Source organism: Columba livia, chromosome 4 (genome assembly GCF_036013475.1).
Source record: "Columba livia isolate bColLiv1 breed racing homer chromosome 4, bColLiv1.pat.W.v2, whole genome shotgun sequence".
In the NCBI taxonomy this organism is placed as follows: domain Eukaryota; kingdom Metazoa; phylum Chordata; class Aves; order Columbiformes; family Columbidae; genus Columba; species Columba livia.
Genome location: NC_088605.1, coordinates 20289626 through 20313124, shown reverse-complemented (window position 1 = coordinate 20313124; position 23499 = coordinate 20289626). Strand labels below are relative to the sequence as shown.

General features: G+C 39.7%; 1 long non-coding RNA gene across 1 annotated transcript in view; it reads right to left on the bottom strand.

The window, feature by feature from the left end:
- The window catches only part of LOC110357938 (uncharacterized), a 104803-nt gene extending 81971 nt beyond the window's left edge, over positions 1-22832 (bottom strand). The window contains exon 1 of the long non-coding RNA XR_010472178.1: positions 22587-22832. This is a non-coding gene — a long non-coding RNA (uncharacterized LOC110357938). The remainder of the gene's footprint in view (positions 1-22586) is intronic.
- Between the last annotated feature and the right edge of the window lie 667 nt (positions 22833-23499).

Here is a 23499-nt window from a genome sequence, read left to right as displayed (position 1 = left end):
ATGCAGATGGTGGAGGAGCCAACTAGGAGAGGTGCACTGCTGGATCTCATCCTCACTAACAAGGAGGGTCTGGTCGAAGCAGTAAAGGTTGAGGGCTGCCTGGGTTGCAGTGACCACGAGATGGTGGAGTTCAGCATCTTGGGTGGCAGGAACAGAATAGCAAGTAGAATTGCAACCCTGGACTTTAGCAGGGCTAACTTTGGCCTTTTCAAGCAATTGCTGGGGGAAATCCCACAGGCAAGACTGCTTGAAGGAAAAGGGGCCCAAGATAGCTGGATTGCATTCAGAGATTGCTTCTTCCACACTCAGGATCAGAGCATCCCCACACAAAGGAAGTCAAGGAAGGGAGCCAGGAGGCCTGTGTGGTTGAATAGGGATCTGTTGGGTATGCTCAAGCAGAAGAGGAGAGTTTACAGGTCGTGGAAGCAGGGGCTGGCCACTTGGGAAGAATATAAGTCTGCTGTTAGAGGATGTAGGAAGGCAGCTAGGATAGCCAAGGCCTCCTTAGAATTACAGCTGGCGAGAGGGGTCAAGGACAGCAAAAAGAACTTTTTCAAATACATAGCAGATAAAACTAATACCAGAGGCAATGTAGGCCCACTGATGGATGGGGTGGGTGCTCTGGTGGCAGAAGATACAGAGAAGGAAGAATTACTGAATGCCTTCTTTGTCTCTGTCTACTCTGCCGGAGGCTGTCCTCAGGAGCCCTGTACCCCTGAGGCCCCGGACGAAGCCAGGTCAATGGAGGAGTTTGCTTTAGTCGATGAGGACTGGGTTAGGGAGCAATTAAATAGTCTGGACATCCATAAATCCATGGGTCCAGATGGGATGCATCCGCGGGTGCTGAGGGAGCTGGCTGAAGTCATTGCTGGACCGCTCTCCATCATCTTTGCCAAGTCTTGGGAAACAGGGGAGGTGCCCGAGGATTGGAGGAAAGCAAATGTCACTCCAGTCTTCAAAAAGGGCAAGAAGGAGGACCCGGGTAATTATAGACCGATCAGCCTCACCTCTGTCTCTGGGAAAGTAATGGAACAGCTTGTCCTTGGTGCCATCTCAAGGCATATCAAGGATAAGAGGGTTATTAGGGGTAGTCAGCATGGCTTCACCAAGAGTAGGTCATGCTTGACCAACCTCATAGCCTTTTATGAGAATGTAACAAGATGGATGGATGATGGCAGAGCGGTGGACGTGGTCTACCTTGACTTCAGTAAAGCCTTTGACACAGTCTCCCACAGCATCCTCACAGCTAAGTTGAGGAGGTATGGTCTAGACAATAGAGTAATGAGGTGGGTTGCAAACCGGCTTAAGGAGAGAAGCCAGAGAGTGGTAGTCAATGGTGCGGAGTCTAGTTGGAGGCGAGTATCTAGTGGAGTGCCTCAGGGGTCAGTACTGGGGCCAATATTATTCAATATATTCATTAACGATTTGGACGAGGGAATAGAGTGTACTATCAGCAAGTTTGCTGATGACACTAAGCTGGGAGGGGTGGCTGACACGCCAGAAGGCTGTGCTGCCATCCAGCGGGACCTGGACAGGCTGGAGAGTTGGGCGGGGAATAACCTAATGAAATTTAACAAGGGCAAGAGTAGAGTCCTGCATCTGGGCAGGAACAACCCCAGGTTCCAGTATAGGTTGGGAAATTACATATTAGAGCGCAGTGTAGGGGAAAGGGACCTGGGGGTCCTTGTGGACAACAGGATGACCATGAGCCAGCACTGTGCCCTTGTGGCCAGGAAGGCCAATGGCATCTTGGGGTGTATTAGAAGGGGGGTGGTTAGTAGATCGAGAGAGGTCCTCCTTCCCCTCTACTCCGCCCTGGTGAGACCACATCTGGAATATTGTGTCCAGTTCTGGGCCCCTCAGTTCCAGAAGGACAGGGAACTGCTGGAGAGAGTCCAGCGTAGGGCAACGAAGATGATTAAGGGAGTGGAGCACCTCCCTTATGAAGAAAGGCTGAGGGAGCTGGGTCTCTTTAGTTTGGAGGAGACTAAGGGGTGACCTTATTAATGTTGATAAATATATAAAGGGTGAGTGCCATGAGGATGGAGCCAGGCTCTTCTTGGTGGCAAACAATGATAGGACAAGGGGTAATGGGATCAAGCTGGAACACAAGAGGTTCCGCTTAAATTTGAGAAAAAACTTCTTCTCAGTAAGGGTGACAGAGCACTGGCACAGGCTGCCCAGGGAGGTTGTGGAGTCTCCTTCTCTGGAGACATTCAAAACCCGCCTGGACATGTTCCTGTGTGACCTTACCTAGGTGTTCCTGCTCCAGCAGGGGGATTGGACTAGACGATCTTTTGAGGTCCCTTCCAATCCCAAACATACTGTGATACTGTGATCTCTGCCACACACACAGAAAATGCTTCTGTGCATTGTGCAAAACCAGCTGCTATATCCTTTCATTTGAGGGCAATCCTTTTGTAGTTGACTGAGGTGTTATGCAAAGAAATGCTTACATTTGGTAGTTCATCCTGGTACAATTTTACAATCACATTTTAAGAAACATAGGAAAGTCTATGGCAAGAAAAAAATAAAAAGATTACTCCCTTTCTAAATTTAGCTTACAAGCCGGTTCTAGGGCTAGAGCTTGAAGGAGGGTCCTCAATCCCAAAGGTCAGTGCCTTCTTCACTAGGCTGACAGCTATTTTGTGACAAATACCTCTTTCTCTCCTGCCCCTCACTCCATTTCAAACCTGAGATAGGTTCCTGACAATATTTTTGACAAAAGTTACACCTCTGTTCTCTCTCTCTTCAATTTAGTATGCTTCCACGTAATACTAGCTATGCTTTGAACCACAGAGTTGAGCTCACATGTAAGCATTTTGTTGACAGAGACATAATAAGTAGTTTAGAAGAATTTGTTTAAGCAGTAAGGTACACATTTAATTTTCATACTCAAATACCATGCTTCTTAAAAAGTCATTCCAAAGATTTCAGATTGTCTCCAGAACAGCAAATACTCTCCAAAACTTGTAAAAACTGTCAACTTTGCCTTTGTTGTGAAAGACAAAGTGAGGTATAAACAGAAAGAGCACAGCAGGTGAAGTTGGATCCATTTCCTACAGAATCCTTTATTCTCCCGTTGGGGACATTTTTTTGGTTTTAGGATTAGCAGTTTGCCAAATCCGCCAAGATAACATTCGAATACTAAAGTGCAAGAGGTTACCCCATGAAAAAGTTAAACTTCTAGCAAAAATTATTAAGAAACAGTCATGAAAATGAATTCTTACACATACAATGTAGTACAAAGTTCCACTGATATTCAATCATGTACGAAAATGGATTTCAACAGATTGCTTTTGAGCATGAGTTCAGCCAGACATTTACTTTGTTCTTTCAGAGTTTAAGTGCTGTTGGGGAATGAAAATTCTGGCACTGAAATGTTCAAGACAGTTTTTCAGCTCAGATTTATTTCTGTTCTCTAATTATTCCAAACTCTACTGTGTATTTTTATGGAGAAGGAAAAAAAAAAACAAAAAACAAAAAACAAAAAAAAAAAAAAAAAAAAAACAAAAACAAACAAAAACAACAACAAAAAGAGAAAGCAACTTCCACAAATTGGAATGCTAATTAGCTTTAACATAATACAACTTAATGACTTTGAAAAGATCGCTGCAGTTAATAGACTTCGTGAGAAGAATTAAGTGAAGTAGTTGCCTCATCTTTTTTGTGCTGGGCACTGGAAACTTATTATACTTTCCCTTCCTCCCCTTTGAGAAATTTCTCTAGTAAGAGAAATGAACACGGAGAGGCCTGAAAAGAGATTCCATGTTAGCAATTAAAACACTTTCTCAAAACCTTTTATTTCTCAATTGTATTTTGTGAAGGCTTGTGGGTAGTAAGACAAGCAAGGAAAAAGGTGGAGTGTATTGCTATGGGCAGTACCTGAAGGACAGAAAAGCAGGGAGGAGAGAAAAGAAATTGTGTCTCAGATACAAAGTTTCTGTTTGATTGGTTTTGCGTCAGTTATGAGTGGAAAAAATAAAATAAAATCACTTATTAGATGTGAACTGATACAACTCTCAAGGTAGCGACTTCCAAAGGGCCCAGTTAACTCAGGAGTGCCCTTATAAAAGGTCCCTCTGTGAGTATCACTGTGAGAAAGCACCAGGAATGCGTTCCTGACTAGTTACAACTTTTCAAATAATCAACTACCTCCACTTGCAATGCCCCAGCAACCTGATAGCCCATCACAGGTCTAGTGCCTCCACTTCTACTCCACTGAAGAAAACCATCTCTCTCCTTTTCAAGTGCAAAGATGGAGTACAAAAATCAACCTACATGATAAGTGCAGAATTTTTAATTACACAGAGAGAGAAAAAGATCCAGTCAAGGGTCATTGATCCTGAATATGCAGTCCTGCCATTCAGACTTATCCCTTACTGCCAGCAAGCCTACTTCCCAAAATAGGACAGCTAGCATTCTCACAGGTCCCATTTGAGATCATAAGGTGAACACTGAGAAGCTGCATTCTCTCACTACCCCTTGACCATCTAATGCCTAACGCTTTTTGAACATGAACCATTCTTGCTCTGGAGGCCTTTGACTTGCTCTTTCTAATGACTGATTTTATCACAGGTCAGGGGTAAGTGCTTCCAAAAATTCCACATCTAGGGAGCCTCATTGACCAAACAGAGGAGCCTACTAGAGTGTGTCACACTTCTTCCCTGCCCAAGACCAGTTCTTTTCTTCCAAGACAAGATCAAAAGACAGCCTTTTTGTATGCCCAGGACACATTAGTCAATATGTACATTCAGCATCACAAAAATAGATTAAAATATATAGCAATGGCTATGTTTACATGCACACTCACAGCCACTTTCTCAATTTGTTCAGCAAATTCCTCTGTCATAGGTAATTTCTCAAAGTTCCATATATTTCTGAATTTTAATAGTTTTCTCCCTATTAAGGATCTGATACTTATCTACCCTTGAGACAACAGAAATTAGACTTAAAAAAAAAAAAAAAAAATAAAATGACAAGTGTTTACCAGCATAGTGTTTCTGGTTGAGTTACAGACCATATGAAAATAAAGTAAGCTACTAGTCACAGGGTCATGCAACTTAAATGTGTGTATTGGTGGAAAGACATATCATTTAGGGCAAAGTTAAGGAAACAGTCTCAAGGTTCAGTACCTCAAGAGGATGAAGTCATGGAGGACAATACTTAGATAAAATCTCATTAAAGGGGAAAACATCTATACACAACTGTAAACATAATTGCAATTAGATACCTACATATGCTGTGGCTGTTGCTATGAGTGAAGTTTCTAAAAAGCTGGAGTAGTCTACAGAGACCAGCAACCATTTTAATTTCATTTCAGCAAAGGCTGTAAAGAAAATTCAAATGCTCTCTTTCTCTCTGATGGAGCTTTATTCTTCCTATTATTTTGTTGTCCTTAATTTAAAATTAGAGTCATTGCAACAGAAAATATCTGATTGCTCTTTGAATGCAAAGAAACAAAAAGGAACAGATTAGCAAGGTGACTTGCTGGTACTGATGCCTGTTGCTGGAATCTTTTGTCATGAAATTATTTTCAGAAAGCAAGTAGAATCTGTCAAGTCCTTAACATTAGTCTTTTTCTCTCTAACAGTATTTCCACAGATTAATTAACTGAAATGTCATTCTCTTATAGCTGCATGCACTCTACAGAAGAGTACTTGGTAGCTGCTGTGTGTTTTGGATCAAACAAAGCTCTGCAGGGATACAGTCATAATTCCAGTAAATTACTGTTGCAGTGGAATGCTACAGAATAGCTTTTCAGACAGATTCCGGGAAAAATCTTGGCCCAAATGCATTTTCAGAGCAAAAGATTCACCACAGCCCTTTCTTCGCCATTAGAGGTAATCTTTAGTTGCCTTTCTACATGCGTTCTGAGGAAGAATGATGCTACTTTTTAGTAGCCCTCACTTGGGCCATTACACTTTGGTGGAAATACTTTATTTCAGAACACTCATACCTAAGGTATAGCAATATCACATTTATTTAGTAACACAAAGAGTTATTATGAATAACTCCTGTTTGTCTGTTTAGTTAACCTTCATCACACAAACAGCACACGCAAACACACTCTCTTGTACAGTCTTGTAGGTTCAGTCTTTTCAAACCTTGAACATCAGACCCGAAATTAATCTCTACATTCTAAATATTTCAAAGACACAAGTGACTTATACAAAATTTGCTTCTTACTCTGTTAAGGCAAATGCCCTTGTATAGTCAAAAATATAAATGTGTCTTCATCTTCAGAGAAAAAAACAAAACCGTAATAACACAGCCATGCTGGTATGAGCAAAAGTGCTGGAGAATAGTTCACCAGGCTGAAATGCTGCAAGTGACTTCACATGAACTTGCATTGCCCCTTGCTGACTTAGGGAAATCTGAGACTTTTTGCCCTCATCAATGGCTCTTACCTCCTTAATGTCCATTCTCAGTGACAAAAGATCACAGTCTCTTTTTCAAAGGATTTTCCTTTTGTTTTCTTTTTCCCCTTTCATTACTATTCTTAAAATAAGACCAAGAAAAGGGTGCAGCTCTGATTATCTGCTTCCAAACAGTGTAATGATTCCCCCCTTGCAGTTTTCCCTGTCATGGTCAAAATGCAAAGCAGTTATACACTGTCATTTAAGAGTAAATGACACCTAGTGTAAACCCTGCAGAGGTAAATCAATAAATATACAAACAGGTAGCAAAAACACATTGGAAAAAAACAAAAACACATTTTGCACCTGAACCTTACAAAAAGCCAGTCTGAATACTAGAATTATTTGAACAACAGGAAAAGGAAAAAAAAAAAAAAAAAAAAACCACACAACACTATCCACTACAATATAATTACTGTAGAAGCCATAGAAGCCAGAGGGACAAAAAGTCCTTTGAATTCTTGCCATTCTCTGAGCAACTACTAAACTAACAGTTAAAAGGGGCTGAATGCTTTCTAGCCTAATATAGGAAAGCATTATGACAATCCTGCTCCTGAGCTTCTCTGAGCTTAAATCAGCATGGGTATATTAAAATAACGTCATATAAGTTTCCTCATGAAACTATCATTTTGCTGTTACCTGGAGGGATACTGTAAGATACACTGTAGTACTATAAATGTAAATATTCTGTACACCAAGTGTTCTGTGAGAATGGAAACTTAATGATGTTTATATTACAACATCACTGCTGGAGTTAGGGTTGTATTAGCATTTCTGTGATAATCCACCCCACCATTTCCCAGAGGTTTATAACTCAACTATAAAAATTTACTACCAGTCAAAATTTAACATATCAAGTCCACTTCAAGAGTAACTAATTAAAAAAAAAAAAAAAAAAAGAGGAGATGGCTATCCGCATGTTTTGAGATTGAGAATGTGTATATAAATAAGTTAAACATATGTTTTGGTGTTCAATTTAATGGGAAAAAAAAAATAGTCTGAAGGCATCAAGTGGGTAAATATGACAAACAATTAAAATATAATTTCCAAAACACTTTATGAAGAATCAAAGTAACTGCTAGGAATAAAACCTGATGAAAATTGCCCAGATCCTGTATTTCTTTAATATATGTTTATTTTTCTGCCTAGTAAAGCCCTAATTTTCATCCTGTTCTGTTTAAGGACACAGCATTGATTTTGCTGGTACAGCTGCAGATTCGGTCCCTGAGTTATTGATATGCTTTTAAAATACAGGATACACTGTAATGTAAACTGAGCCATAGAAGAGTTTCTTCTCCCTAAACTTACTTCTTTCTCCCCAGAGCTCAGCATTTCCATACTACAGATTTAATTCACCCTGGTAGCCATCATGTCCAGCTCAAATCCTATGTAGCTGTGCAGGGATCAAAGCCTTCACCTCCTTATTCTAGTGCCTATACATTTTGAGGCCTTTTGTTTGCTCAGATCACATCTCATATGACTAAGGCAGACACAGTTCTTTCTATATCCACACCTGTATTGGGAAGCTTTGATACTTACTTTTATTTCCATTTATTTTACTTTGTTATTGCCAATGTTTACGTTTTACCTTCTTGAATATGAATGAGGTTTATTGCTAAGGTCTAGGCTATTGCCGTAAGCTATTCTAAAGAAGTGTAAATTATTCTTTCTTCTGTAAGACTCTGTGCATTATCTGAGCTCAAACTCAATATATATTTTTCCTTAGAAGAATAACCATGGAGTTCTGTAGCATAGCCCAGAACTGGGAAATTGGTTGTGGAGTGGGTGAGCACATGTAAATTTGAAACTAAGATTTCAGAACTACCTGAAATTACCTCTGTGAAGCTTCAGTTTTTGCCTAGGAAGTTAAGAGGAATCTTAATATTCTCACATCAGCTAAAACTATTTGCATGACAATTGGATATACAAGAGAATTTGAAGCAGAATTTGAAAGATAAACACTGGAAACAGTTCAGTAACCAAAATCTTGTTGTGTGGGGCATACCATTACAGACTTGAAGAGTGAGAACAGTGTTTGTTAGCTGTTCATCATTGACTGTATCTCTGCATTGCACAACTGCAAACAGACCATACACTGAAGAGTATATGTGTAAAATATATAAGAGATACACAAAAATTTCCAATGTAAGTATTTCATTCTTTAACATTCTCTGGTTCTGGAGAAGGATGACTGAGAGTCCAAAGCAGTGCAATACTTAAAACAGAAGTCTTTAAGATGTATCCGAGTGAGATGAAGAAATTATTCAACTCTAAAAAGCTTGTGATGGCAACAGTATGCAGTGATGTGCATGGGGAAAAAAAAAAAAACCACACCAGTTTTTGAGCAGAAAGATGAAAATGAGGGCAAGAAGGAGTCACTTGAAACTGACTAAATCCTTTCAAATAAAAACATTTATTTACTTAGTGAAATAACCATGAAGTTAAGAACAAGAAAAGCACAACAGCTTTGAGGATTAGTATCAGAGTATCAAATAGTGCTGTCTACTTTCTGAGAGAATATGCTTGCACTTTCTGATCAGTCACATGTTACTTCTCCCCTTAATAGTTTCTAGTCCTAACACTCCAACAATATGACGGTATTTGTTTTTCTTCAGATTAAACCACTGCACATAACTCATGTTACAGAAGATTCAGGGAATTATTACCATAGAGTAATTCAAAAGGTAGCAAGAATAGACCTTGAGATACCTGTGCATAATCATTATAGACAGACCTCTGCCAAAGGCGATCTTAAAAAAAAAACTTTGGTGAAGTAGATATGATACACTCTTCCATCAGTCCCTTCCTGCCCACCACATGGCCCTAAGGCCAACACCAAGTCCCAGCAAGGTGACTAGCCTGTCTGTAGGAGAGAAGGAAGAACAGAGCTCCAAGTGAAATATGAATTCAAAATCTGACCTTCACACCTGACACTTACTTTCCACACAAGCTGTATATTGGCTCTGCAGTCTCAGATCTTACCAGCTTTGATAAAGTTGCTACTTCCAGGCTTTCAGAGGGTCTTTTTTCTAACATTTCTCATTTTTCCCCTCTTTCAGCTCCCTTTGCAGATGCACTGAATGATAAGTGTTATACAACTCAGCCTGGAGAACTCTCATGGAAATCAATTTTGCTAATGCACACACAGCATAAAAGAGGATATTTAACTGCAAAGAGGATGTTTTTTCCCTTGGACTGGAGAATAAGAGCAATCATTTGAGCTAGAGTTTCTGTATGGAAGTTGGAGAGAAGTGATGGTTTCCCCATGGATTAACATTTCCTGACTTTGCTCTTCACACAAAGGTTACAACTACTTATGTTATATGCAAGCTATGCATAATAATTAGAAACAGGGCACACTGTCTAAATCATCATACTTGTTAGCATTTCAATGCAGATATCATTTTAATCCTTGAATTTCTAATGTCAACAGTAGCTGCTTAGAGTTGTCATTGAAATCATTAATTTCCCTCCTCTTCAAACTGCATCTATGTGCACACATTGTTCATTGATTATGGTTTGGCATTTCTTCTAGGGTTTTTTAATCTTGCAGCAGATTTATCCACATGAGAACCTTTACTGGCAACCTAGTACATGTTATACACCAAATGAAAAGTATTGAAGTTACTTAAGACCCTATTCAACAGGATTATATTGTATAATAAAGGTCAGTTGTGATACATACTATTATGTTAACATGCAAAAGGATGTGCAGTAGTAGATGATGGGAAGGGTTTCTTTATAATAAAAGGTCATGCTTTAGGAATAAGTTTCAAATAACAATAGACAGACAGCGACAGTGGATTTTTGTAGGCTTATGGGAAAAAAATATTTTCATATCACGTGAAACTATCACTTTAAATCTGGAGTCAGAATCCCAAATCCCCACAGAGTAAAGAAAAATACCTGAGGAGCTTTAGAAAGAAGCTTTAGTAAGGGCTCTGAGCTGGTGTGGTTGTTTCCATCAGCTGGTTTCTTGGTAGTGGATCTATCCATTCATACTAAACTCATACCAAAAAGTCCTCCCAGTGACTTTTGACATCATACGTCAAGAATACAAGCATTTTCTGTGATGTGTCATAGTCAGTAACAGCTAACTAAATCAAAACATTCCCTGATAATTAAAAATAAGTATGTTGGATATTTTTTGACCAATGATTGCCTCCATCACCATTCTTCCAGATTTCCTGTGGTTTGGAAAAGAAAGGAGGAAGAACATCTCTTCTCTGCAGTTTCCTTGTGGAAGGTGATGTGTGTCTCAAGGTACTTAAGGCCCTGTGCAAGTCAGTTTTGAAACATAGTTCATGCATTAATTATGAGATTTCACCGAAATGTAAATCTGAGTGATTTTTGTTTGTTCCCTTGGTCTTAAATGAAACAACATTTACTAAGTCCAAGGAATCATTTTCAGAGTTCAAATTCTAAAGAGAAATGTGTGGTATGGTAAAAATTATTAATAAAAAATAAATACATGTCCAAGCAAATAAAGCTTCTGCACTATAAAACTTCACATTTGTCTGTGTTAATGTTTAATGCATTTGTAAAAAGCAGTCCTGTTTTGCAGAGTAGAGCCACAAACGCGTCCTGCAACCTACTAGCACTTACAATCACAGCATGAGTCCAAAGAGGATTGTCAGAAATGCGTCATCCATGTTTGATAGATCAGAGGAACCGCACAGAGTGTATTAAAGGCATATTATAGTTACTAACAAGAAAGTGAATGCAAAACTATTTTGAGTTAGCTCTAAAGTTAGACATTAACTTATCATTTGACTGGCTTAAGCACACTTAGGAAATTAGCAGTAATGTTGGAGCTTGCTAAAAGAACAACTTAGTTATGACCTACAGAAACCAATCATACAACAGGGATCTAAAAAAAAAAAATGCTAATCATAATGTTTAGTAAATGGTATATCTTTCCACTATAACAAGACAAAAATACACATTGAAAGACTTTGACGCGCCCCAGTATAACCAGTTTACACCCATGTTATTGAGAACAAAACATAGCCCATAGTTCCTTAGGCATTTCTATAAAATTCCTAATAACATATCTGGAAACTGCCTTCTATCTCTGAGTAACTAAGATATGTAGCATTTTAAAACAATAAGAATTCAGAACACAGGCAGGATATATTTCCTCTAGCATTTATTCCGATGGTTTTGCACTGGGTTACTTCAGTGATATTGTTGCAGTCCCTGCATTTGTGTCCGGGTAGGAGTACCACGATCCGCCAGAGCAATGGAAAATATTTCCAACTACATTTACAAGCTATTTCACTTTCAACTTAAAAAGCCATTTAAAGGTGTTTGGTGTTTTTTGCTTGTTTTGGTGTTTGGGTTTTTGTTTTTGTTGTTGTTGTTGGGGTTTTTTTACACCTAGAGAGTATAGATACCAGTAAAAATTAAAGCACTGAATTGAGTAATTGCACAGAATTTCAATGAAGTGTTAATATTTACAGTAAACATGATTCCAAATAAACTTGTTAGATTCAGACATAGAAATACAAGCTCAAGTTATTCTCCCTTGAAAGATAAAAAAGGGCGGGGGATCTCAGCATAGTCTCAAGCTCATCACACACATGGACAAGACACAAGTGGAGCTTGAGACTTGACTTCTTGGTTACTGAACAAAAGCTTAACCCTCCAGACTTGTCTGGAAAATAGCTTTAAACAGGTGAAAATAAAATACAATTAATGGAAAAGTCAAATTATTTGAAGAGCCATTTGAGGCAGCAGGGGAAAAAACAAAAAAAAAAACAAAAAAAAAAAAAAAAAACAAAAAAAAACAACTCAAAATAAAATTAAGTTTTCCAACCTGAATAAATCTTTGTGGAAAATACTAAAACTAACAAAAAAAAAAAAAAAAGGACGAAAATTAAATAGAAATGGAATTATGAGTACACTAGAAAACACAGTATAATAAACTGCAAGTCAGCCTCTTGGGGAAAGATTAAAAATAAGAACTGTAAACTATATGAGAAGTATTTTGTAGAAACTGCATCTTGTTCAAAAATAAAGCAACCTAACTTATCTTCCCAGATGCAACATTCAGCAGTTTAATTTGGTAAGCTAAGTACTGTTTTTGATCTTTTAGCTTATTGCTGCCTAACTAGCTTTAATTGCAATGTTTACTTTTAATCGACATTCAGCAACTCCTTAAGTTATTATGCCAACAACAGGTCTTTACTATGTAAAAAGGCTCAAGAATATCTTGAAGTCAGACGAACCAGTTAAAATGCTGTTCAGATTTCTCAAAAGACTAAAGACAACATTCCAAAAATCACTGCAAACCTTTTCTATCAAAGGAGGAGTCAAAAATTACTTAAAATCCACTGTTGTAGTTACTGTCTTGCACACAAGAGATGCAGGGCATACCACCACATCATCTCCAAAACTGTTTATGATTGAACTGTAATTTGTAAGACAAGATTTTCAGAAATATGTCATGTGATTAGGAATGCACTTTTGTGCAGAATTCACTTATGTGTTTAAGGTAAATTGGCCTCTAGAGGGGCATTTTCCAAAGTATACACTATGGTAAAGCCAGTCAGACCAAGATTTCCTTCTATCAGATTCCCTAGGATTATAGTCTCAGTAAAGGTAAACACTGATTTACCAGACAGAATGGGTGGAGCATTGAACTACTAGAATACCACATCCTCTACCATTAATTTGGCAGCAAGAAGTCAAGTTCTTCAGTTTCATGGGGCAGTTTATGTCAGGGAATGAAACGCATTATATATGGGTGTCTCTGTGTTAGTTTCAATGTGCACTGTAGTGCTGCAATGGAGACACAGTGACAGATTGGCAACCACATAATTTGAGCCTCTAGAGAGTTTGATTTTTTTTGTTATTAGCCCCTGTGTTGTTGCATATATAGCTGGAGAGATGTAAGTATATTCGTTTTATTCTTAGTATGCTACAATCCCACCTGTATTTTACTTTGTAGTTAGACCTTTAGGGAGTAGCTCTCAGGTTGATTATGCCGGGAAACTTCCCAGGAAAATGTCATTCAACCTTTGTATCTTGTCTCCTATCCCTCTCTGCTATATCCACCTCTCTTCCTCCTGAAATATTCTCCTTCACATCAAAAGTTTACTGTTCTTTTGAAGTAATAGGAATGAAGGACAAGAGAGAGAGCTGGCAGGTCCAATAGACCCCGCATTGAAAAGTTCCTAAGGATGTGGGAGAGAGGAAAGAAACAAGAATTACTGCAATTCAAGATGAAGAAGTTGGAGGTTGGGATGCAAGGATTTTTGGGCAAGTCAGTGGAAAGAAGAGGAAGGTATACTTATGTTTGCACACTTTTTTTTTTACCAAAAAAAGTAAGATTGCATGAAGTTTCTGACATGTACTGCAATAGGTTATTCATTAAATCCTTGCTTTTCCTCCATTCAGTCAGCTTCTTGGTATCACTTCAAAATGAATCCAAGCTTAAACAAAAGCCTTATAGAAAATATCTGCAAAGCTATTCAGAGTGAGTACAATAGGTGACAACTTTTGGAATGACAGAAAGACGATGCTGATATGTTAAGACATTTCATCCATTTAAAATCTTTCTTCCTTTTATCAAGTATGTTTTAATTTTTATAAGATCCTAGAGCTAGAAAGAGGTCTCTTTAATTATAAATGTGAAAGAATAAATACAAATCTTTAGCTTGCAACACTTCACTTTAGATTTAAGAATAAATTTGATTTAGAACATTCCTTTATTGTATACCAGGTTTTAGTAACTGGAAGTCAAAGCCACTGAAGACTGAAAGAACAAGGTAACCAGCTTGGCTTTGAGAGGCTCCTCTCAGACAAAGATACAACATACAGATGTCCTAAAACTCATCTGGAAAGAATGCTGTGCACTCCATATGCATTATTTGCAGGTAAAAATGCCTTTTTCTCTGCTTGGAATTTGCAAAACCTGCTCATTTCAATCCTATAAATATTCCTTTAAATAAAAAGAAGGTATAGTTGCTAATAGTCTGATGTCTCATCTTTGAAGACTCTCAGAAGAGAGAAGACTTTCTTCCTTTTCTCTTCATCACTCCAGGTATCATTAACAAAGATGAGAAGGCACCACAATAATAATAAAGCCCCAGTTCTGTCTTCAAATATACACAGACAATTCCAACACTGCAAAATCAATAGCCTGGGCTTCACCCAGAAATGAAAGCAGCAGGGCAGTGATTACACTTCAGTGATATGAACAGACAGGACTGCAGCTCTGCCAGTCAGCTCACCATCTGGGCTTGGATGAAGCAAGGAAATAGAGTCTGGAGAACAAGTTATTTCCCCTAGCCACAAAAGAAACAGCTTCTCCTAGATCCTGCACAGTGGTAGATTTTAAGTACCTTTTAAACAAAATAAATGTATGGATCATAGCAGAGAACAGGGAGTGCAACTGGTACCATTGTGCAAACTCCTCCTCTAAGCAGCAGCAGCTCTGGTTTCACCGAACCACTTAACCCAGAAATAGATGGAAAAATCAAGAAGGTAAGCTGAAGATCATCTACTCAATGATGTTAATTCAAAGTGATTCCACCAGCTTTTCAGCAGACTGCATATCAACTGTACATACCTGCAAGTCAACATCAGTAAAAGCAGTACGAAACATCAGTGTTTTGCTGAGATATAACAAGGGGAATATGTGTTCAGTAGTGGGCATGAGGAAAGCAGAGAGAGAGTTCAAATTATATATAATCCTTGATCATACATATCATGGATGTATCTGCACATTTTTGCAGCTTTTTTCTAATTCTATAGAATTTCATCTTCAAGGGCAGGGGGCCCTTGTAGAGCCTGCTATGCAAGGATCACAGGATAATTCAGCTTGGAATAGACCTCAGGAGGTCTCTAGTCCAACCTCCTGCTCAAAGCAGGGCCAATTCTGAGGTCAGCTCCTGGAGACTGGCTTCATCTTCTTGATAACCTCCTTGTAGGCATTGGGAGTGGTTACTAGGTGGCCTCAAAGCCATCTCTTCTTCAGGCTGAACAAGCCCAATTCTCTCAGTCTTTCCTCACAGGGCAAGTGCTTCAGCCCCCCACCATCTTTAAAGTAGTTGAACATTAGCTTCTAGATAGAAGTAGAGTACATGACAAATTCCTTCATTCATCCAGTAACAATTTTGGGAAGAAATACAACAGAAGGGTTAGAAATGAGGTAAGATACACTTTTTGATAGTGGTACTAAGATCTATACTGGTCAAGTAAAATACCAAACTGCTATACTGAAAAAATATTGCTATAGCATCTCATATAGGAGATAATTCATAAAATCACAGGGAAATTCAAGTTGGAAGGAGCTAATCTAGTCCAATCTCCTTCCCAAAGCAAGGTCGGCTGTAAAGTCAGGGTTTTAATTCTTCAGTCATCCATTATCACTGTCAGCAGATGAAGAATCCAACCTTATTTTCAAAAAATCCATTTCCTGCTCACATTTCATTATAGGATTCTAAGAAATGAAAATATTTCATTATGAACATGGGAATTATAAGGCAAGAGGGAGCGGTAGCCATCTGTAGTAGAACACACTGCTCCTGTTTACATTCATCTCATCAGTTTGTTTACAGTGAACCCTCCTGAACCTCTTATTGCTAGATAGGATGCCTTCCTTTTGTGTTAAGCAGGCTTATGCTTAAAGTCAGAATGAGCAGATGGAAAGAAAAGTTTTAACAACAAGAGTGCTCTTCCATTGTACTTATGATGACAAAACAGTACAAAGTGTCAGCAGTAGGCAGAGTCTGCTGCCATCTACAATATTAGGTATATTGCTGGTTTTCTCAAATCCAGAGTAGGCTGTTTCTGAGCAACTTGAAACATGCAGAAACAATTTAAAAAAAACCTATTCAAGCGAGGACAAAATTCAGAGGAAGTATTTTATTCCATGCCTTATCCTTTTGTATATAATAAATATAAAAGAGGCAGTCAACCCTACAGCCTTGGTACAGAGGCAGTGCACAGGCACAATTCACCTGCCTCTGCTTTTGCTGCTTTTCAGTCAGGGGCACCTTGGGCACAGGCAAGAGGGGGGAATGAATGCCTCAAACAGGCAATTACAGCCTGCTTCTACCTGACCTCCTCAGTGTTACATCGAAACACAGCAGTTTGCACAGCAGTTTCTGGGCTCTGCTTCTAGATCTTCCTTAGCTCCTGGGATCGCTGGAGGACTCCTGGCAACTCTGTGAGGAGTATCAGGGTCCCTTTTGCTGCCAGGAAAGGACAGTTACAGGAGGCTGCAGCTTCTAGCAAGCTTTAGCAGCTTCTAACAAGATCTGTCAGCTGTTCTCAATTAAGCAGGCACTACCTTTTCAGCAGGTGCTAGAGAGAGGCCTAGAGCAGCAAAATTTGTGCAGAAGGGAGCCAAAAAATTCTTTATACGTGCCTACACAGCCACAGTGACTTGACATAGGGCACAATCCCCACTGGAGCAACTAGCCCTGGCACCCTCTTTGATGACTGAGGACTGCTTGGAAGAGACAGGATCCACCTGAGTGGAGCAAAAGCATCTTTGCCAATGGACTGGCCAGATGAATGAGGAAAGCTTTAAACTAGGAAGAGGGAGGCCAGGAGAGATGGTAAGACCCAATACAGCAAAGAAGCAATAGACAAGTTGGCCAGGAACCAGCAATGTGCCCTTGTGGCAAAGGCAGCCAGCAGTCTCCTGGTTTGTGTTGGGAAGAGCATTGCCAGCAGGCTGAGAAAGGTGATTCTTCTCCTTCACTCAGCACGGGTTAAGCCATTGAGTGCTAGGTCCGGTCCTGGAATCCCCAGTACAAGGGAGACATGGACAATACTGTAGCAAGTCTATTGAAGATGATATGAAGATGATTAAGGGACTGGAGAATCTGTTCTATAGGGAAAGGCTGAGAGAGCTGAGACTCTTCAAACTGGAGAAAAGAAGGTTCACGTCTGATGGTGGGAGAAAAGAAGGTGGAGATAGACTTTTCTCTGTGGTACCAGCCACAATTCCAAATATATGCAATACCATTTAACCATCAGATAAGAAGAGAGGAAAAAAAAAAAATCCACATTTTTACTGTGAGGGAGATTAAACAGTGGAACAATTTGCCCAGAGAGGCTGTAGAGTCTTGGTCCTCAGAGATATTCAAAATCAGATTTGACACAGACCTGAGCAACCTGCTCTAACTGACCTTGCTTGGAGCAGAGGGACTGGACTGGATGATCTTCACATCCCCCCTCCCACCTCAATGAGTCTGTGGTTCTGTGACTCATTTGGTCGCCTTTGCAAACACATGATCAAAGTACAGGAACCGTTCATCGTGTCGTGTATACGCTTGTGGTCACTTGATGGGAACATTCATCTGTTTTAGCGATATTACAAGAGTGCATTCACATCCGTAGCAAAAGAGGATCGTGACCTATAAGCCCTGGAGTACTGTAGGAACACATGTATGCCACACCACACTGGAAACATTTGGAACTGCTGATGGAGTAGATCTTTTTATATAAAAATCCTAAGTGGTAACAGAGATGTTATAATTAGCCATGGATTCAAAGCTTCACCAAAAAAAAAAAAAAAAAAAATCTAATGATTTCACAATATAACAGCAGAGATGAGGAAACTCCCCAGGAAGGTGTTCTGTATTGGAATATTTTTGCAATATTTTTGCATCCTTTCTCGACTCTGCATACAAGACTGTACTTGCTAACAAAAGAATTAGAAAGATTGAAAACATGTTCATTAGAACCAGGGATGAAAAAAAAATGGCCATCCAGTTTGCAAATATATTTCTAGTTTTCAGAATTTCTTATTTCATACTGGTTTGAAACAGAAATTGTTGGGTTTTTTTGTTTGTTGCTGGGGTTTGGGGGGGGGGGGGGGTTGTGTGGGTTTTTTATGTGATTTTTTTTTGTTTTATATTTTTGTTTTATTTGTTTGGGGCTTTTTGGTTTCCCTTTTTTTTTTTTTTTTAAGTCCCAAAAAGGAAAATCCCACTCAATCCCACTTCAGACTAATCCATTGACTCTGGCACCTACAAAGGAAAGCATAGCTGGAGGTTCGCTCTCCTGCTTTGAATTAAACAAAGCAGGGACTTGAAGTTTTCTCCAGAATCCCAGTCAATGCCTTATGGGCTAATCCAGTGGATTAAGCAACAAAAAGGCTATGGGGCTAATATGACTTTACTATCCCTTTACAATACCAAGCACTAAAATAAATCAGAGCTCTAAGAATCACAGAATGTTAGGGATTGGAAGGGACCTCAAAAGATCATCTAGCCCAATCCCCCTGCCGGAGCAGGACCACTTAGATGAGGTTACACAGGAAGGTGTCCAGACGGGTTTTGAATGTCTCCAGAGTAAGAGACTCCACAACCCCCCTGGGCAGCCTGTTCCAGTGCTCTGGCACCCTCACTGAGAAGAAGGCTTCTCAAAGGCTTGAGAAGAAGGCTTCTCAAATTTAAGCGGAACATCCTGTGTTCCAGTTTGAACTCATTACCCCTTGTCCTACCATTGGTTGTTACCGAGAAGAGCCTGGCTCCATCCTCATGACACTCACCCTTTATATATTTATAAACATTAATGACGTCACTCCTCAGTCTCCTCTTCTCCAAACTAAAGAGACCCGGCTCCCTCAGCCTTTCCTCATAAGGGACATGCTCCACTCCCTTAATCATCTTGGTTGCCCTGTGCTGGACTCTCTCCAGCAGTTCCCTGTCCTTCTTGAATTGAAGGGCCCAGAACCGGACACAATATTCCAGATGTGGTCTCACCAGGGCGGAGTAGAGGGGAAGGAGAACCTCTCTCAGCCTACTAACCACACCCCTTCTAGTACACCCCAGGATGCCATTGGCCTTCCTGGCCACAAGGGCACAGTGCTGGCTTATGGTCATCCTGCTGTCCACCAGGACCCCCAGGTTCCTTTCCCCTACACTGCTCTCTAACTCCCCAACTTATACTGGAACCTGGGGTTGTTCCTACCCAGAAGCAATACTCTACACTTGCCCTTGTTATATTTCATTACATTTTTCCCTGCCCAACTCTCCAGCCTGTTCAGGTCTCGCTGGATGGCAGCACAGCCTTCTGGCGTATCAACCACTCCTCCCAGCTTGGTGTCATCAGCACCCTTGCTGATAGTACACTCTATTCCCTCATCCAAAGGCTTCTTTTCCTGCCACACACTTTATCTTCTTAGCAGACAATAACCATTATAAATGTTAACATTTTATGGAAAACAGAAAAATAGGCCAAAAAAAAAAAAGTTGAAATCTAAAAGGAGGCATTTCTTAGGTGGGGGTTTGTTTGGTTTATGGAGAACCTTTTCTACTACCAAGCACATTGCACAGCATGATTACAGTGTTAGCAGAAGTCCTTTTTAGGAGAGCAAGGCAATCTGTGGGATGAATCAGGTTTTTAAGAACAACAACAAAAACCAAGACAAAATAAGAACCACCACCACAAAAATCAAGAAGTTAAAAAACATAATACCTGTTTGTGAATCTTATACCAGCACCTTGCAGTTATATGGTGTATATATATATACACACCTGCACACATGCACAGCAACATGCGATATCACGGCTCTTTGCATAGACACACCAGAGCTCGTTTTAAACTAACCAGATAATTGTTGCTATTGGCATAATCACAGCAGCTCGGTGCAGACTGGGAGACCTACTTGATAAGCTTACTCAAGACCCTTTTGGTAACCCCTACTAAGACCTACGCTTCCAAAGTAGTTCTAATAGCAATATTTGAAATAGAAAGTTTAAAACTAACCTCATTTATTGGCACAAGGTCTAGTTACTCAATACCACTGGAAAAATATTCTCTAACACTAAGTCATCCATGGACAAAGAAAGGGAGCAGACTATTAAGCTGCCAAAGAGGCAGAGGCCTTATAAATTATACTGCTTTTATAATCACCTAAGAAAGACCTATCTGCGTCTTTGTTCAAAGGTTCACATCATAATATTTCAGAAGACACAGTCTTTCCTCACTAAGAAGCGGCCATGGCGGGGGTTATAGAGACTATAAGAGTGAGACATTCATTTCAGAAGACTCAGGCTTGTTAACCAAAACATCCTTTAGGATGCCTTCTTATTCCAGCTATCTGATCAGTCTCTGTCTCTCTCCCAATTCTAGGTTAACCAAAGCCCAGAAGTATCTTCAAGTATCCCAAGATATGGCAGGAGCCATGAAATTCAAGCTCTTCAATCTAGCCTTTCTCCAGAAAGGAGAGAGGCAAATAGACCAACATTTAATTGCTTCAACCACTGTGTTGTTTAATCACCAATTAGACCTCATTTCTCATCTGCTGAGTTCAACATATTGATTTCCAGTCACACGCTCTCCTTGTTTACTGTAAAGAAGTGCCTCCTCTCTGCTCAGAAAGAGCAGCGTGTGGGCCCCACTCGTGCCCCGAGGCCGCTGGCTGTGTGCCCGCCCCAGCGCAGCGCTCGGCAGCCCCTCAGCGCACAGCTCTGCCTGTCCCTGCGCGGCCACCCCAGGAGCAGGACGTTTCATTGCAGATGCAGCTGCGCGCTAACAGGTCGGAAAGCTTCAGGCTGAAGCTGGCTCGAAGCAGGCATCTGACTGTGCAGATACTACAGCTGAAAGCAGCCCTTGGGTCGTGCCTGCAGAGCACTCTGCTCATGTTAGTTTTCTAACTTTTTCAGACTTTTCTTAGAATAATTATACATAACAGGTTGGGATGGCACTTGAGGTAGGTATAGCTACATACTGATTTATATAGGGGCTGTACAGAGGCCTCTATGCAGCATAAGTACCAAACTAGAAGCAACACTCATTTTCAGTAACTGGCTGTTAGCTGTTCTGGGCTGAACATATTTTTAGCACTGTTTCAGTATTCCTGATGCTGATACACCTTCCTGACAAAGGGTTACTAAAATCATTGTTTCCACAAAATGTTTCTGCTTCAACAAAACAGTATTTCCTGACCAAAAAAAAAAAAAAAAAAAAAAAAAAAGACGTAGTGCATCCAGTAATGCTGAACTGTTCTACCAGCTTCTTAAAATAAGCAAAAACATCAGTATCAGCAACAGTGAGCTGCAGCCATAAGCATAGTAGAGGCAGGAAAAAAAGCCAAGAGTGACAATGCAGCCCACAAATGAAACTCAAAAAAAGGCTTGCATTTATTGTCTGGCTATTTTACATGCTAAGCAATATCTAAGCAATATAAACCTACTGATGTTGCAAGACATTAAGTCATCTTAACTATGTACTGTACACTATCCTGTTGCAGAGAATTGAATGGGTCATTCTTATCTACGTCTTCACAGTTTGTATAGCTTATTGATACTATGAGATCAAATTTTGAGTGAAAGGAATGTCTGTCATCTTGTGGAAAGAAGAGTATAACAAATCTATGCTTCTGTTAGTTTATCTGCATCTATCACATTAATCTGATTACTCCTAAGCTTTCCTAAATTATTGAGAATGAAAAAATCTGTTAGAATTAGGAATTATTATTATTATGTCCTTCTAATATGTTTAACATGACAAATCATTACAGAATTCAAACACTTTGGCAAACACACATTCCTGGCAGGGAAATGGACATTAACATGGCAGAAAAAGCAGTTTCTCATGCTCAGAAGACACTCCAGCAGCCTGTCCTGGAATGGAGCTTTACTTCTGGATGGTCTTAAGTCAGATAAAACCAGTTGAAAGAAATAAATAGGAACGTTGTAGAACAGAAATTTTAACAGTTCCTATGAACAATCAAAAAAATTGCAAACCTACCATCACAGATAGCTGTAGAGACAGAGGCTGATTAATGAAAAAATATAGCATCTGATCCTCTGGCTAGATGCTGAAAAGCAAAATCCATTTATTTAGAAGAACAAGATGACAATGATACAATCTGTTTAGAACAAGAATGCAATTTTCAGTTGCATGTCCACTTTCAGCAAGTGCAGTTGCTGGGGGAAAAACAGGAATCGAATCACACTTGCTGCTAAATACATATTTAATTGCTTATGTTTTTTTTATATTTTGTTTTGCACCAGACTGTTTACTCTGCACATAATGATGTGGAATTAGTGTTGCAAAGTTTTCTGCTTACCTTCATCGGTCTTAAAGTGCCCCCTATTGAACACTCAGCAAATAGCCTAACCTCGTAAAGCAGTGCCAGGCTCGGTACAGAGAATATTCTGGCAGATTTTATTTCATGTGAAAACATTTCATTACCTCCCTCCAGACGATTTCATCAAATTTTAGTGGCTGAAGTGTATTCTGCATCTCTGGGAGCATGAATCTGTAAAAGTGAATCCAGTAAGGTCCTAGGTTCATGTAACACAAGTAGTAGTACCACTCCTCTCCAGTCTTCTAACCCACACAGCTGTGACAGAGGAGTTCTTATTACAGGGGCTGGAGCACCCTGGTACCAGCTTTTGGCACCAGCTCCCACCCACCAGGACACTTTCAGTGCCACCATCCTGACACAGCAGACCCAGACTCTGCACAGGGGCTGTCACTCCTCCCCACAGGGACATCCAGAGTCCAGACCTTCTTTCCTCTACTCAGCAAGAAAGGGACCTGTGACTGTGTTTAGATTTAGGAAAACTTAAGGAATATGTTTACCTCTTCTGAGGCTTTGGTAGAAGTGTTAGCGTCTCATATCCATTCATAGAGTTACAGCTGGTTGCATCAGTGTGAGCAGCTACAGCAGTAGATACAGCTGAAAACTGCAGTTATTTAACCACGTGCAGATATAGCATTTTACATCATTGTAACAGTTTGTGTTTTCCTCAGGGCTGAACAAATCACCAGCACTCTGTAACACAATGAAAGGGAGGGGGAGAAAAAAAAAAATATATATATATATTTTCCTTTTTTTAAAAATCATAAAAATACAGAGATATGACTTACCCAAAAGACTACCAATAATTACATGAAACTACCTGAGCTTTTGGACACCTGACTTTTGCTTAAACCACAGGCTTCTGTCTCCCTTCCAAAACAGAGTACATCTGAAATAAGCTCTGATTTTCACTCCCTGATAACACTGCAGTGGTATGAAACAGCTTGTTTCTCAGATGCTTGAATATTACTCTTGATGTACAGGGATCTACCTGTCCTTTGTGATATGTTGTGATAAGCT